Raw genomic sequence first — 18,400 nt, forward strand, 5'->3', positions numbered from 1 at the left:
ATCTAACCATTGTTTGTACTGAAACTCCCATCATTTCATCGTATTATGTTGTTTCACAGTGTCAAGAATGCTTTGTTCCTGGCCTGGAAGTACAGCCAGACTCACTAACACACATCACTAGGTTGGCCCTGAGTCCAGAAGTGATCCTTTTGCAGCTACACTGAATTGATTTCTCTAATGGAGAAATGACTTTCCAATTAAAAAAAAAAAAAGGCTCCAAACAGAGTGAGTAGTTAGTTCCTACAAGTTAAAGAGCTATTTCTTTGCTCCACAGCACCACCTCTTCTCCCAAGTTGCCATGTCAACCTGCTGACTTCCTAGAGTTCCCCCCAGCATGGAAACTTTCCCGACTGACTGACAGGGCATCGTGATCCTTCCTGCTGAGAGCACTGCCCCGTATCTAATCCCACAGTCCTCACCCCACCCTGAGCACACCCAAAGCCCCCTGACCTGAGGCCCGGATACAATCAGTATCAACTCTGGCCCCAGGGCTCTTTAAGGCCATCCAGGGTTTATTTCCCCATTGTGAGTATGTGTTCTTTAACTTAACTATAGACTCTTATTATAATTTAATTATACATGCTAATTTAAACTTGTAGAGGGAAGGTGACACATCTGTTTATTTCATCTGCTTTGGTTCTCAATTTGTGCATTTAACAGATTCTCTTTGGATTAATTATTGAAGGAAAAAGATGGCCTCAGGATGAATAAAAATTGATCACAGCTCATATCACCTCCCAAAATTAGGGTTGTTGAGATGATGTCAGCAGACCTTCCTGCTCCAACACTGTAAATGGAGAGTGACCAGTGTCCCCGTGGGGACAGGTGTGAGGAGCCACGCTGCCAGTGCTCCGCGTGGTCTGGGGTTTCCCCACGTTTGGGCTACTCTCCTTCTCCTTCGTTTGCCTCCTCCAGAGGGAGGAAGTGTCCACCTGTGCTTGCGGGGGTCTCCCTCCCTAGATCTGGCTGTGGTCTGGAGAGTCTTCAGGAAGGGATGCGCCAATCACCCTTCCTGTCTGAGATGCTGGGACTCCTGGCCAATGCTTGTGGGTAGAAAAGAGGCCAGTGTGAGTGTCCCTACTTTGCAGTTGCAGAACGTGAGGTTGGGGAGACACAAAAACACTCACTCTGGGATCACAGTCAACAGATGGGAAAGATGAAAACAAGCTGAGTGACAGGCCCCCATCACCCAGCCTGCTGCGGACAGAGGGCAGCTGGCTGGAGGGACAGAGTCAGCAGAATGAGACCTTGTCATTGAAGCCAATGTCTTCATTTCACAGGCGGTTTCAGTCCAGAGGGGAATAGTCACTTGCTCTCTTACACTACCAAAAATCTCCCTTTTTTGGGGATTCAATCTGATCCTTTCTGCTTCTACTAGAGACGTAGTCAGGCTAATTTTAAAACGACAGCATTCATTCCAGGGTCCCAATACCGCCTACTCCACGCCTTCACCCAAAGTCCCAACAAATTAAGTCAGCAAATAAATAAGTAAGTTTCAGTGAAATAAATATTCACAAGGCACATATTTTAAATTCCCAGGCCAATGAGGTCACAGAAAAATCTAGAAGGAAGAAACTAAGCAAAAGCAAATGCTATAAAATACAACTGGAATAACTGATTGACTATAAGAAAGAAAAAATAAAGCCTAGATTTCATGTCCATAAAACCCAAGGGAGTATCTCATTGAGGTAAACAAATTACACATCTGTTTTTCATCATCATGCTTTTATGTTTGTTTCCTTTCTGTGATCATCGCCAACCGGCCGATCACATGGTTCATGAAAGTCCAGCTTTACGACAAACGCTCTGGTCTCCGTTTCCAATACTGGGGCCGCTAAGAGCCTCTTCTATAGAACTTCTGGAGGCACAACGGTAAGGGAGCACGTGACACGCTGCAGGGTCCCTGGGAAGTGACCTGGGCTACACTGCTTGAGAAGACCGGCTGAACAGTCTGGAGCTCAGCTGTTCGTGCCATTCGGGCCAGGCCGTGACAACTGGAGCCCCCTCCGTGTTTCTGATGTTAAACGGGACGCCCCTAGCACTGGTGGAAGGCCCCTGACGCGGGGTGACACGGAGCAGGAGCGCGCAGGAAGCTCCCCCAGTGAACTCGAGATTCCCGCCGTGAAGAACCCAGTGCCCAGCCCGGCTCTTCGTCCGACTGACCTCGGGGCCTCTGTACAGAGGGACCTTTTTCTCTGTCCTGCCTCCTATTGGAAATTTCCTCTGGGGTGCTAGGCAGAGCGAGGTGCGGATCAGCTCACGCTGTTTATGAGCACTTTAGAGCCTCAGTTTACACTGTTCGGTATCCTCCTGGGACAGAAAACGGCTCTGTGAGATCAAGGCCTTCTTGGTTCGTCAGCCCTGTGTTTGCTGAGTCCTCACATCAAAGGCAAGTTGGAACAGTGTGGAGACTTTGGCAAAAGACTCTTCCCCTCTCCAGCTCCCTATTTTAATGAAACAATCTTAGGGTGAGGTTGGCCCAGGAGTTATTTCTCTGACTCACACTCCCTTTGCTCTTTTCACACACTCAGAACTCGGCAGCTCGGAGGAGGCCCTCGTGGCCCTGGGCAGAGAGAGGCCGGGAGAGGGCGGAGCTGTCGGGGCCGGCCCCAGGACCCAGGGGACAAACAGGGAGCCGTCTCTCCAGAGGCGCTTCCCTCCACCACCCCGAGCTATGTGGGGACACCGCGGCCACACGCCTCACAACGAGGCCTCGAACTGGCTCTAGCCCTCACAGGTAGGAAGAGGCCTGCTCATGAGCCACGTACAAAGCTGGTAGAGAGTTCAGCAAGCAAGGAGGGAGGAGAGAGGAGTAAGGGGGACACACATGGCATCTCCAGAGGCCCAGGCGATCCTGGGAGACACAGACCACCCCGGCCCAGAAAGCAGCCGGGCTGTCTGGGCGCCTCCGGTCCCAGGCTCCATCTTTCAGAGTCTGATGTACTCTGCTGGCACTGAGGGTGCAAAAATGACGCTGACATAGTACCCGCCTCGAGAAACTCACAGCTCCGAAGAGGAGGAGACACGTAAACAACTTCAGTGTGCCCGGGCAGCGCTGAGCGGCCCCCGGCGTGGACCGGCAGCGGCGCACACAGCACCCGCGCACACGCGCGCGCACGCTCGCTCACCAGGACAGAAGCTCTCCAGCACCGCGCGTCCCCGCTCAGGACAGGAATGGCAGGCGGACCTCAGGTGCAGAGAGAGAGGCTCTGGCAGCACCGACTTGGGAGAGTTTGCGCGAAAGCTGCCTGTGTTCTGCACTTTCTCAGATGTGCTCTCACTCCTGAAATGTCCCGAGCCCTGGCTCACTGAGCCTGAAACAAAAACGTGTGCACATCAGTAAAGCACACAGCACGGGCCTCCGCCCGGCAGCTGTGCCCGCCTCTGGCTCTCCGCGGAGAGCAGAGACGGCCGGGTGTCAGCTCTCCGGGGCTCTGGATCCCCACCCAGATCCGCTGCCCCACTCCTTGACTGATCTTCCACGAGCTTGACCAAGTCTCTGGCTGTTTATACCTTGGGAGTTCCTTGAATAAACTGTAGAAATGGGTTCTGCTGGAAAGTGAACTTAGGGTATGAAGATGACGATGCCAAGAGCCATTCATTCATTTGTTCATTCGTTCATTCATTACATCTGCATTTCACACTTGCATCTGGATGTGCGTTATGTGTTCATATGTTGGTGCAAACATCACACATAAGCAGGAGACAAAGATGAATAAAATGTGCCTGCCCTCAAGGGACTTGCCCTCAGTGTGAGAGACCTGAGTTAACCAGCTAACAAAAAACTCAAGGAGCAATGACACACGTGCTCTGATAAAAATATATCAGTAGACTTTCTAGCAACGAGCCTGCCTGCAGTGTCTTGACCTTTCCCCCCTTATTTTATCTACACATAGAAACACTAGCTAAACAAAGGAACGAAGGAAAGAACTCAAACCCAGAGAGAACGGAAAGTGGGAGCTAATATTATAATGAGGTTCAACAGGCCTGCATACGGGTCCCAGGGGCTGTGGGCTGATTTTCATGTTTATACTGGTGTAACTGGCCTTGGGCATGCATACATTTGGAAACTGTAATGAATCCCCTTCATAAAGCCAAGTGACTTGAAGGGTTTCCCAGTCCCTGGAAAGGGAACTAGGAAAACGTCACCCACCAACCTGTGGAAGCGGCAAGGAATCTTGACATCCACGTGAGGCTTTGATGGAGTGGAAAAAAACCAAGTCATTTATGAGAAGGCAAAACTCCAGCCCTGTGCCCTGTGAGGGTGTGGGGTCTTGATGTAGGCTATACATACATGCAGGAACCCCAAACCAAGACATCAGCACAACATAGAGAGCCATCCTAGACCACTGAAATCCGTGTGGCTTCAGTCAACCGAAAAGTCACTTTGTAGAGATACTTAAACCAGGATAGGATCTCCCCAGAGGGGAGAACGTTGTGCTAAAGATAAGCTCAAAACCAGAATTTATAAACCACATGAAGAAACAAACAAGCAGGGGGTGAGGGAGTGTATATGAATGTTAAGCAGATGCAAAAAACAGACTCAGCATCTCAATTACTGGAGATAATTGCACGATTTCAATTACGGGCAGACTATACTATATAGATGTTTAAACTGATTAGACAGACAAATGAGGGAATGGAAGCTACAATGACAGGAGAAGACAGTTCAGAAACATAAAAGCAAATTCAGTAAGGAGCTCCATAATAATTTTACAAGTGAAAAATAGTCACTGAAAATTAAAAGCTCAACAGACAGGAAATGGTGGGCTTGTCTGGTACAACCGCCTAGGAAAAGGGTGCACCATTACTTTCAAAGTTGCGCGTTCACATACTCCATATCTCAGCAATTCCATTTCCTGGAACATAACCAAGGGAAAGTCAAGAAGCATAAATAACCATGTTTATAGTGGCGCTGTTCATAGTAGCAAAGACCTGGAAACGACCCAAACGCTCGCTGACTGAAGAGTGGATAAATAAACTGTGGTATATGCAGTCATCAGAAGACACAGGGAACATTACACTGCAGTCAAAACAAAGGAACTACAGCCACGTGCTGCACTGTGCAGGGACCTCAACAACGTAACTGTGATTGAAAAAATAAGTCCTAGAAGATGATTTCAGCATAGAATCATTTTTATAAAGTTACAAAGTTTCTTTAAAGTTAAAAATCAAAAGCTGGGGGGAGGGTATAGCTCAAGCAGTAGAGCACATGCTTAGCATGTGGGAGGTCCTGGGTTCAGTCCCCTAATTACCTCCCCCCCACCAAAAAAATTAAGGAAATAAAAAAATAAAAACCCAAAGCTAAATAATGTGCTTTTTAGGAACATGTATATCCTTAAAATGTAATTTTTTAATTTTTAAGTTTTTAAAGTAAAGAAACAACACACACAAGGGTCAGAGGGGCTACCTTGGACGAGAGGAAGCACTGGGATGAGATGGGAGGAAGCACGCAGGGAGTTTTAAGTTACTGTTAACATTCCAGTGCCTTCATTTTTCATATTATTAGTGAATAGACATATCTCTAAACAAACAAAAGAGGACTATGCGTTAACAAATGATGATAGCATTTAACGAATGTAGGACTAACGTCAATCCGATTCTGTGCACCTGAGATTTCTAAAATCTGTAGCTGATTAGAAAAAGCTAAAGAAGGATCATTGAAATGACGCATTTGGAGATAAAGAGATGAAACAGAGATAAAGAGCAAAATAAAAAGGTGAAAATACAGCACAGGCAGCTGAGATATGGCGGCCAGAACGATGTACGTAGATACGTCACACACCTGTTAGGCATTCCAGGAGCATAAAATGAAGAATAAAGGGAGAGAGGAAATGTTCAAAGAGATTGTGGCTGAGAATTTTTCCAGAATTGAAGAAAGACACAAGACCGTAGGCTGAAGAAATAACACCAAGTTCCAAACAGGATAAATAAAAACGAATGCAAACTCAGACATCTAGGAGTGATTCTAAAGCGTATCAGCCCCTCCCAGTCCTAACCTTCTATGAGGTTGTGGATTCTTCTGAAGGATCATCACACGTAAATAGGCGGGAATGTGAACTAGACACGTTCTGACCACCAGCTACAAAAATGCTACGGGGCCACCAGAGCAGGGTGATGAATGGGGCCTGACCTGCCCCAATGCAACGCAGGCTTCCTCGTCCTAATGATCTTGGGTCAACAACATCTGTGGCAGCAGGCCCTCACCCAGGCACCTGCTGAGGTTGACACCAGTGCATCGCTGGAGACTGGCTGGACTGGGCTCGGAGTCTCCTTCCTCCTTTCCTCTCACTCCACGCCTGCACTTGCCCCACTGGGACTGTGCATGCACTTGTGGGAAAAAATCCCACAGAAAGTGAGCCCAGGTTCCTCGGGCCCTGAGTTAGGACCCCTTGGGGAAGTCAAATTACCCAAGACGCTCTCAAGCTGCACTCTCTAACGAGGTAGCCACAAGCTGTGCGTCTGTTAAGCCCCTGAGTTCTGGCTGGCCCTAACTGAACTGTACTATAAGCGTGGAATTCACACCAGATATCTAAGACTTAGCTTGAAAAAAATATTTAAAATACCAGCTTAATAACTTTATATTAATAGCATCTTGAAGTGACAGTACTTTTATATATTGGGTTAAAATTTAACATTAAAATGAATTTCTTCTGTTTCTTTTTACTTTTTTAATGAGGCTACTAGAAAATTTTAAATTATGAATACAGCTCACTATGTTTCCTTGGACAGTACTGCTCTCCAGAGTGTCAAATTTAATACCTTTTGGTGATAATAATAAATCTATTTATAAACGGGGAACATCTGTCATTGGACACTCATTACCCATTATGTAACTTCAGCAGCTATCCTGGGGATTTTTTTAACCCCTCTCTCTCATAGAATTTTTTTAAAATCAATGTACTAAGACCAAATGTGTGAATCTTTTCATGTTTTTCTCTTTTTCTCTATCAACTCTCTGGAGATCTTTAGGGAAGCTAGTCACAGCAGGACACTGGGTATGTTAGCAAAGAGTGAGCCTCGGGGTGAGTTTGGGTTTGTTTTCCAGGATGGGGAAGTTCAGCCAGGATCCAGTTGTCCATCTGGAAAATGAATTGTCAAAGCACCTGTCTACATCGATAGCCTCCCCACCTGTACTCTGCTGAAATTAGACACACACTCACACACACATGCTCTCGCATTTAACTATGTTACATATCAGTGTCAGGCAATTCTCCTCCTGGCTGCTTTTTCTTTATTATTATCATCATCATCATTGGCATTGTTTCTCTTTCACTTTCTGTGTCTTGCCAGTCTGTGAACCAGACACTTGTTTCCCTCACACAGCAGCTTCTTCAGGAACAACAGAGAAGGAATTTGTGAACCAGATTTGCATCTAGAAGTGTTCTGAACATTGAATGTGTGGAAAGTTAGGAGGTGAAGGGGAGGGCTCCGGGGTGTGAGAGCAGGAACAACAGTTTCTAATTCTCTGGTAAAGAAGGGTTTGGGGCGAGAATGACTTCTGTGTCCAGACAGAATTCTCAGAATGAGAAGTGTCAGCTGTCTTTCGTTTTGTCCGGGAGCGCTGTCTCCGATGAACAGCAGTGCTCTGGGGAGATGTCTGATTCCTGCCAGCAGGGAGTGGCAACAGCCCAGAGTCAGCTGGCTCCATCTCCCCCTCCTCTATGGGATGTTGGTCCCGCATCCAGGACAAAGCAGGTGCGGCTCCCTAGGTCTGGTTGCTACCTGCCTTATGCGTTAGAGTGTCCTATGGGGGCAGAACTAGGAGAATTTCCATCAAGTCTATGCCTGCAGACAGAAACACAAGTGAGTCCAAAGTAAATGAATAACAAAAGAGACTCATCAAAGTAAAGCTGAAGCAGCTATGTTAACATCAGACAAAATAGGTTTCAGAGGAAAGTCTTACCAGGAACAATGAGGGTCATTTCACAATGGTAAAGGGGTTAGCTCAAAAGACAGCATAAAAAACTGAATTGCTAGAGAAATAAACAAATCTACAGTTATACCTGGAGATGCCAATACCCTCTCTCTGTAACTGACAGAACAAGCAGACAGGTAGGCAGTAAAAATGCAAAAGATCTGAACAGCACAGCGACTAACTTGCCCTAAGTGGCATTTATGGCACTTACCGTCCAACAGCAGCAGAACACACGTTCTCCTCAACAGCATAGACCACGTTACACCATATTCTGAGCCATCAATAAATCTAAAATTGTTCAAATCATGAGAAGTATGCCATGCTGTCTAACCACAATGGAATTAAACTAGAAATCAGTAACAGAAAGTTCTCTGGAAAATCCCCCAATATTTGGAAACTAACTCATGGACTTCTAAGTGACCCACGGGTAATAAAGCAAAAAGGAATGAGACAGAGAGAGGCAGCTAAAGCAATACTCGGAGGAAAACGAGTCTCCAGTCAATGCCTTCAGCTGCTACTCTAAGAAACTAGAAAAAGGAGAGCAAGTGAAACCCAAAGTAAGGAAAGAAAAAATAATAAGTATCAGAACAGAAATTAATGAAATAAAACAGGAAACAGCAGGGAAAAAAATCAATGAAACCAACAGTTGGTTCTTTGAGAAGATCAATAAAATTGATAAACCGCTAGCTAGACTGGTCAGGGTTAAAAAAAAAACAAACATGTTGCAAATGACCAATATCCAGAATGAAGGCAGTGACTTCGTCACAGGTTTTTTTCGATTTCAAAACGATAAAAAGGGAATATTATGAATAACTTTTTGTCAGTACATTTGCAATTTTAAAAAAACGGACACATGCATTGAAAGAAACAAATTACCTCAACTCACTCAAGAAGGAAGAATCTAAATAACCATATATATCGGCTGAAGAAACTGAATTTTTAATAAAAAAAACTTTACTTCAAAGAAATCTGCAGATTCAGATGACTTCACTAGTTAAATTGTATCAAACATTTAAAAAGGAGATAACACAAATTCTACCCAAACTTCCAGAAAACTGAAGAGGAGGAGATGCTTCTGGACGCCTTCCTGGAGGTGAGCATAATCCTGACATCAAAACCTAAGACACTGCAAGAACAGGACACCGCAGAGCAGCATCCCGCACGACCACAGTGCAAAAATCCTCAACAGCATTGGAGCAAGTGGAACCCAGCAGTGTAGAAAATAGATCATGATTAGGTGGAATTTAACCCAGGAAGGCAAGGTTAACACTAGAAAAATCAATCAGTGGAATTTAATACATTGATGTGTGTTTTTAAAAACCACATGATTATCTCAATATACGCAGGAGAAAAATTTTATGAAATCCAGCATCTATTCCTAACTATTGGGGGTCTTTCCGATGCGTGGAGAACAGCGAGGTCAGTGGGCTGGTGGGAAGGAGTGAGGGAGAGAGCAGGTGGGGGTTGGAGAGGGGACAGGGGAAGACCATACAGGATCTTATAAAAACTGTGACATTTTCTTTCCCTCAGTGACATGAAATGTCCCTGGGGGTAATTAAGGTGAGGAGTGACACTGTTAACCAGATCGCACTGCTGCATTGGGGACAGACTCGGAGGGGTCAGGACAGAAGCAGAGGCGTGTACAGATGGCCGTGGTTTGGACAACAGCAGCGGTGGGGAAGGCAGTAAGAACTGCTAGGGTTCTGGATTCTATTTTGAAGGACTGAGTTGAACACAAGCTATAAAAAAAGAGGTGAGTCAGTCCTGAGCAATGAAAGTGTGATGTTAGCATCATACGATGACGAGGACCACAAGAGGAGCGGGTTCAAGGGAGGAGGGGTCCTGGAGGTCACAAGGTCGATTCTGAACATGTCAAGTGTAGGTGTCTGTTAGATGCTGAAGCGGAAATGTGACGTAGGCAGTTAGAGAGACAAGTCCAGAGGAAGAAGTCCAAGGTGAAAACAGAAATTTGAAAGTCATCAGCTTCTGAATGATACGAACAACACAATAGAGGGTGAGACCATCCAGGGAGTGAAGAGGTCTCAGGACCTGACACGTAGAAGCTGGGGCAGCCCGTGGGACATTAGCGCTTAGTGTCTGCCAGGCACTGTGACAAGCACTTTATAGATCACTTAATGCCCGACCTGCAAATTAAGGTAAGTACTATTACTATTCCATATAGCAGACTGTTAAAACTGAGGCAGAACGTTTCAGTAACTTGCTAAGGGCAAGAAATATTGTAAGAATAGAAACAAAGATTGACACAACATTGTAAAATGACCGTCATTCAATTAAAAAAGAAAAAAGAAAAGAAACAAAGACTATAGAAGGGAAGACAGCAGGACTCAGATGCGCTAAGACGAAAGCCAGGCAAAACTGACCCACACTGTGTGCAGGCAGGGGGGATGTGCTGACAGAGCTGCTTATGTTAAACTTCTTTCAAGAATAAATTTCATGGCGACTATGCAAGGATGTTAAAGCAAAAATAGAAAGGAAGAAACATAGTGTATGTGGACAAGTGAAGGGTCTATTCTGGAAGATAACATAACCCCAAGATACAGGGGGGGAGGGGGTGTCCAAAACAAGTGTTTTGTATTTAGGGGGAAAAAAAGAAGAGACACATGAATTCAATGAAACAAATATGATTGGATGAGACAATAAAATGATATGAAAAATGGTCATTATAAAGTGAAGGAAAACCTGAGGAGCAAAATAACAATTATGGAGTTATATAATTTTGAAATAGCAAGACACAAAATTAACATACGTAAATACTAAATTCATCATATTCAGGAAAACGACGGAATTCACAGAAAATGCGTAGGGAAAAGACAAAGCTGAAGTGACTGGGAGGAAGGTAAAGATACGGAGAATAGAAAGTCACCCAGCAGGTGGGTCCTTGTGTCCCCAAAGGAGATACTACAAAACAGGAAAAAGAAAAAATATTTACTAAAATGGAAGAAAAGGAAGAAAGGGCTGTATCAGGAAACTGAAAAGGTACCTTGTGTTCGGGGAGAAAGCGATGCTAATTGCTTAATCCTGAGATGTGTCTTGATGAATCTGGCACACTTCAAAATCAGAGGAAAAGGTCTCATGTACCCAAGGACAAAAGCTAACTCACAATGCGGGTGGAGGCGCGGGTGGGAGGGGACACAGAGAATCAGGAGGCATTTAATGTAAGAAGATGATACAGTGACATCCTTAAAGCTCTGAAGAAAGGAAAGCGGGACTCAAGATCTTTGCACCACACAAGTCATTGTTAATACAGAGGCAGGAGACGACGTCAAACACATAAAAACTCAGGGAACACAATATCCATGAACCCTTCTTGTAAATAAAAATGAAACATACTCAACCAAGAGATGAATCAAAAGAGTTCAGAAATGGACTCGTTCTGGCACCAGAATTCCTCTTTCTAGAAGGAACTTTCCTTAGGAAAAAAACACTTTGATAAAGTTATGGGGTAGATAGTATTTTCCATCTTCACAGACTTTTCCATATCTGTATAATATCGCCACTGTTTTTTACTTTATATGTTTCTTTAAAATAACTCAGTTTTTCATTTAGATTTATTTGTTTAAAAAGGAAACTTGCTATTACAAGCCTAAAAGAAAAATTGGCATCACTTACAATAAATGTAAGACAGCCAAGCATAAAAATAAATTCAACAAAACCAAAACAATGTTATTAATGCCTATCTAGCCAGAAACTGTTGCCAGCTTTCAAAGAGCTGAGGCTGTTGTCTCTTTGATAAAAAAGGAGATTGGTGTTGAATGCTACGTGCCTATCCCCACCATACTGAGACTTTCTCTTTGACTATTGACCTTGCTAATAAACAGAGTGTAATGTCTCCTCGTGTGACTCAATTTAATTTGATGCCATGTCCTTCTATCACCTAAATCTCTCACTCTGGGAAACACAGGTGAAGGAGGACGAGATCCTTGTGAACACAGCAAGTGGGAAACCATCCTGCTTGGGACTTAAGAGGAATCTATTTTTGCTTCTCCTAAGAAGAGATGAGAAGACATGAAGGGAAAGAGAGAGACGGGTGTATTCATTCCTAGGACGGCCATGACAAGCAACCACAAACTTGCTGTCGTAAAACGATAGAAATTTGTTTTCCTGCAGTTCTGCAAGTCAGAAATCCAAAGCGAGGGGCTGGCAGAGCCACATCCCCTGCAAAGGCTCAAACGAAAATTCCTTCCTGGCTTCTTCCAGCCCTGGGTTGTGGCTGCACGACTGATCTCTGCCTCGGTCTTCACATGACATCTCTCCCTTCTTCCTACGGGTCTCTTATAAGGACACTTGTCATTGGATTAGGGTCCACCCCAAGTCCAGAACAATCTCGTCTCAAGATCCTTACTTATACCTGCTACTTAATTACATCTTACGTGCTTTTTCCCAAATAAAGTCAAGTTCACAACTTCCACCAAGGTTGGAACACCCACATACCTTTTGGGGGTCATCATTCATTCCACATTGGTGGACAAGACTATGAAAGACTCAGTGACATGCTTTTAAAATGGAAATCTATCTGGATCAAATTTCCTGGTGGCTAGTCAGCAAAATGATCATTTGAAATGGGGATGTCAAATGTTCCATTTGAAATTATTTAAATTGCTAAAACTCTCCTCTCTTTCTCCCTGGACTTTTAATCAGGCTATTACACACACCCATATACACACATGCTCACATACACAACTTTTTAAACTCTCCTGTTTGTATGTATGTTTGTATATTTTTATCTTAAGTGCACACACAGTAGATGAACTCTTCGTTTTATGAGACACTATTGTTATTGGTCCATTGCAAGACCCCATTTTGTCTTATTCTGTTCCTTTTTTTACTCAACGTTCTATTTTTGAGAACTATTCACATCATTACATATATTTCAAGTTCATTCCTTCCAAATACTAGACAGTATTCCATCAGGTACATAGAGTACATTTTATTACTAGTAGGTTCCCCACGACGGACCCCTAAGACACGTCCATCTCTTTGCTACCACAGTCAGTGCTATGATGGACACTCTTTTGATGTCTCCTGCAGTCACGTGTGAGTCTTTTGTCCTGTGGTGTTGCCTGGTCACAGGGCAAATGCACATGTATGTTCATCAAGTACAGCTCTGCAAAAAGGCTGCGCCAGCTTACCCTCCACCAGCCGCACGTGGGGATTCCCATTCCTCCACGTCCTTGCCAGCACGTACCGTTATGTGGCTTCGTAGATTTGCCAGTCAAATGAATGTAAAGCATCGTCTTAATCTGTCTTTTAGGTTTGCATCTCTCTGATGACTAGAAAGGTGAAGGTTAATAATCGTTATTAACTGTTAACACGTGAACTAGTCACGTTTCCTTTTCTGTGCATTGCCTGCTCAGGCTACTCCTAGTTTTCTTTTGAGTGCCCGTGTTACTAATCCCGTCTTACTTTTAGTTACAGCAAATACCTTCCACTTCATCAGCTTTCTGCTAATGTCTCGTGGCATCCTTTTTGAACAGAAATGTTTCATGTTATGTGTTCAAATAAATCAAGTTTCCTCTTTATGTGTGGCTATACTACTATCAGACAAAATAGATTTTTAAGTCAAAAAACGGTTGCAAGAGACAGAGACAAAACTGATTCCCTAAGAAGACACAGCAATTGTAAGTGTATACGCACCACATACCAGAGCTCCTAAATACACGAAGTGGACGTTGGCAGAACTGAAGGCAGAATAGGCATCTCTACAACAACAATTTGAGACTTCAGCACCCTTCTTGCAGTAATGGAGAGGATAACCAGACAAAGGGTCGATAACACCAGAGCAGACTTGAACAATGCTGTAAACCAGCTGTACCTGACAGCCACAGAGAACACTCAGCAACAGCAAGCTGCACGTGTTCCTCAAGTGCATATGGAACAGTCTCCAGAGTTGAGCATAATATTAAGCCATAAAACAAGTCCTAATACATTTTAAAAGACCAAAATCATTCAAAGTATCTTTTCCAATCACAAGGGAATGAAATAATAAAAAAAAGTTACAGGAGTAAACTGGAAAATTCACAAATATGTGGATATTAGATAAAACAGTCTTAAACAACCAATGGGTCAAAGAAGAAATCACAAGAGAAATTAGGAAATATCTCAAGGAAAATTAAAACAAAAACACCAAAACTTATGATATGCAGAGAAACGTGTGCTAAAAAGGAAGTTTATGGCTATAAATACTTACATTGAAAAAGAAGAAAGATCTCAAAAGCCTAACCTTACAACTGAAGGAACTAGGAAAAGAAGAAACTAAACCCAAAGCTTAAGAAGCTTTAGAAGGAAATAAATAATAAAAGGTTAGAGCAGAGATGAAATAGAGAATAGAAAAACAGAGAAAATCAATGACGCCAAGCTGGCTCTTCAAAAGGTCAAGAAGAATGACAAACTTCTAGCTAGACTGACTGAAAACTAGAAAACACTCAAATTACTGAAATCAAAACTGGAAGTGGGGTATTACTACCAATTATACAGAAATAAAAAGGACTGTAAGAGTGCATTATGAATAATTACAGCAACAAATTGGGGATAACCTACATTAAATGGGCAAGTTTCTAGAAACACTCCTGAGACTGAATGAAAAGACAGAAAATCTAAACAGACCAATAACTGGTCAGGAGACTGAATCGGTCGTCAAAAACCTCCAAATAAAAAAGTCCTAGACCCGAAGGCTTCACTGGTGAATCCTCTCAAACATTTAAAAAAGAATAAATACTAACTGTCCTCAAACTCTTCAAAAAAGTTGAAGCGAAGGGACACTTCCTAATTCACTCTATGAGACCAGCGTTATCAAGGCAAATAAAGGTATCATAAGAAGAGAATACAGATGCAATATAGATGCAAAAATTCTTCACAAAATGCTATCAGACCGAATTCAGCAGCACATTAAAAAGATTATTCACCCACCATGAACAACCTAGGTCACCTGGACTTCACCAAAATTTAAAAAAAAAGTCTTGTGTGGCCAAGGATACTATGAAGAGCGTGAAGAGAGAACCCACGGAAAGGGAGAAAACATTTGTAAATCACCCCTGGTACGAGTTTCGCACCCAGAGCACGTAAAAAGCGCCTACCACTGAGTAACAAAATGACAGCTCAGTTCAAAAATGGACAAAAGACGCAAACATGTCTCCAAAGAAGATAAACAAATGGCAAATAAGCACATTACGAGATACTCAGCATTACCAGTCGTTAGGATGCAATCAAAACCACAACGAGATACCACTTTGCATCCAGTAGGATAGCCGTAATTTTTTAAAAAGACAGAAAGTAACAAGGGCTGGCAAGGATGTAGAGAAATTGGAACAATTCTACGCACTGCTGGTGGGGATGTTACATGATGCAGCCACTGTGGAAAACATCTGGCGGTTACTCAGAAAGGTAAACATGGAAACGTATGACCTGGCAATTCCACTCCTAGGTATATACTGGGGAAAAAAAAAAAAAGAGGGACTCAGATACTTGTCTGCTAATGTTCATCTGTTCATAGCAGGATTACTCAGAATAGCTAAAAGGTGGAAACGGTCCATCTGTCCATCAACTGATGAACTGATAAACAGGATGTGGAATATACTTACAATAGAGTATTACTCAACCATAAAAAAGGATGGAATTCTTATACATGTTACAGCCTGGATGAACCCTGAAGTGATTATGCTAGGTGAACTGAGCTGGACACAAAAGGACAAACACTACCTGACTTCACTTACATGAAGTATATAGAACAGGGAAATTCACAGAGACAGAAAGTACATTCGAGGAGACCAGGGGCTGTGGGAAGGAGGGGTGGGAGTTACTGCTTAATAGGTACAGAGTTTCTGTTTGGGATGATAAAGAGTTTTAGAAATATTTACAAATAGATACTAGTGATGGTTTCACAACACGTGAATATGATTAATGCCACTAAATGGTACCATTAAAAATGGTTCAAAAGGCAAGTTTTACGTTATATTACCACAATAAAAATTAAAATAAACGAAGTGATCGTCCTCCACTGCAATAAGGAGGAAGGAACTGCTGATACACAAAATGACTTGGATGAATCTCAAAAACATAATGTTAACTGAGAGGAGACAGACGTCTCGGGAGAAGAGAGAATATGATTCAGTATGATTCGGGAAAAATACTGCTGGCGGAGGCTGTGGGTGGGGAGGGGCTGAGCACACAGGAGCACGAGGGAACTCGCAGGGGCGATGAAGCTGCTTTCTGTTTTGTTTGTGGTGGGGGTCACATGACTACTTACATTTGTCAAACCACACTGAACTGCACATCTAAAAGAATTCATTATGCTCTATGTAAATTATACCTCCATAATCTGGGTTTTTAATGCCGCTGGCAGAGATGTTGGCCTGTGCAGGTGGAAACCCGCGGACTCCCCGTCGGGTCTCAGCAGTTAACCTGTCCTTGCAGCTCTCTTCTGGTGCAGCCCCAGCAGCAGCCCGCCGAGTGCCATGAGTCTGAGAGCTCTTGGCTGGATGACATTTTTTTATTTCCAACAAGTCTCTAGGTTGGGGTCATTTCCAACTTGGAAACTTGGCAAGTGGGGACCCACTGGCTGGTGATGGAGAAGTGGAGGTGATGGTTGGTTGGAGGCCTGGAGTGCAGGGAACCAAAGGCGGAGCTGGGGAGGGAGACAGGAGGGCAACGGGCCCTGAGCACCACCCCCACCACCCCCGCCACCCCATCCTTCCTTTCATATTCCCTCTGCCAAAAAAGGGGAAACTCCTCCTTTTTGACAATCCTGCCTCAAAAGCCTGTGGCAGCTGCTCCCTGGAGTCGGGCATGGGAGCTTGGTCTCTACAGGCTTAGGGGCTCCTCGCCTGATGCCCTTGGAGCGAAACAGATGCACTTCTGGTGGCAGGCCCGTCACCCACCACACTGCCCAGGGACGTGCACGGCCTGCAGGGCCCACTCCCCTCCTGAGGGCCCGTCCAGGCCTGCCGTGGTTTCCTCTCCTAACCGCTCCAGCCCAGCAGGGGTAGTTGGGGGCCGGCCAGGCGCTTGCCCCGCCGCCATGGGAAACTGCTCCCCTGCTGGTCCCAGCCAGGAAGGTAATTGCTGGAAAGGTTAACTGTTGTCCTCGGCTCCCTCGGGCGTGGCAGGAAACTCGGCTGACTCTCCCAGTGCCGTGGGCTCTCACTTCCAGATGCACCTGGGGGCCTGGCGTGGCTCTGGGCAAACTGGGAAGGGACAGTGAGGAACATGAGCAAGAAGCCGGCACTTTCGGGGGTGGGCACAGACACTGACCCAGTGTTTGCCCGCCTTGGTCAGCATCTCGCACCACAGGGTTCAGCAGGGACCTTTGAAACAACCCCAGCGAACCATCCCCCCATGTCCTCTTGCTCCTGAAGCACATGTGGCCCAGAGGGGTGACCTGATTTGCCCAAAGTGTCACAGCAGGTGCATGGCAGAGCCAGGACTGGAGTGAGTTCTCCTGGAGGATCTCGGCTCACATGAAATCCCCCGGTGGCTCCCTTTTCCCCCAGAGTAGAAGCTGAAGTCCTTAAGGTGGCCTCCCGGCCCACGTGATCTGCCCCTTCCCCTTGCTCCCTCCACCCCCCTGCCCTGGCTGGTCCCCAAGCTCCACAGGCAGCTCCACCCTGTGCCCCTCGACATCAGAGTCGCCAGCCCCTCCCCAACCTCACTCCTGCAAGTCTCGCCTTTTCAGTGAGGTGTCTCTGAACATCCCGTTGCACAGTCCAGCCGGCCCCTTGCCCTTCTGGCGCTCTGATCCCCCTCCCCACAACCTACTTTTTCTTCTTTCTCAGCACCTCCCACTCCTAACTCACCCTTCAGAGTCCGTATTTATTGTGTTTCGTGTTACTGTCTCCCCTGCCCCCAGAAGGCCAGCTTCTCAGGGCAGGGTGCCGCCTGTTTTATTCACTGCTGTGACCCCAGCAACCACAGGGAGTTCCAACTCTACCGGCATTTGATGAATCAATGATTAAATGAGCTCTTTAAAGTGCAAGGTGCTATATATTTACTGGTCTTTCTAAATACCCACCCCCAGAGGCTTACTATCACACTTACCAAATGATACACCTGCTTTTTTAATTTACCCCCCCAAAAAGGGATGTCTAAAACTGAAGTCCCCTCCACGCCCTGACAATCCCTGTCCGGGACCTCAGTTGGATGAAGAGATACTGTGTTTTTGAGTTAGAAAGGACTGGCACGGGACTAAACACCTCCGGGCAACGAGGTGCCAGGGCAGCTGAGCCCCAGTGGCCCTGCCTGGGACTCAGAATGCCTCCCTCCCACATGCACTCCTGTTGGACGTGGCATTGGGGGCTCAGTCACATATTCAAGCAGCTACTGTCAGGCCAGGATTTGTGGCGGGTCCCAGGAGCCCATTAAAATGCATGGGAGTTTGTTTTGCTTTGATTTCTAAAGGAGCAGCCTCGGAAGTCCTCATCGTCCCACTGCCGCCCAATACTCGGTAAGTTTATCCAACTGACAGCCAGC

Source organism: Camelus dromedarius, chromosome 34 (genome assembly GCF_036321535.1).
Source record: "Camelus dromedarius isolate mCamDro1 chromosome 34, mCamDro1.pat, whole genome shotgun sequence".
Taxonomy (NCBI): Eukaryota; Metazoa; Chordata; class Mammalia; order Artiodactyla; family Camelidae; genus Camelus; species Camelus dromedarius.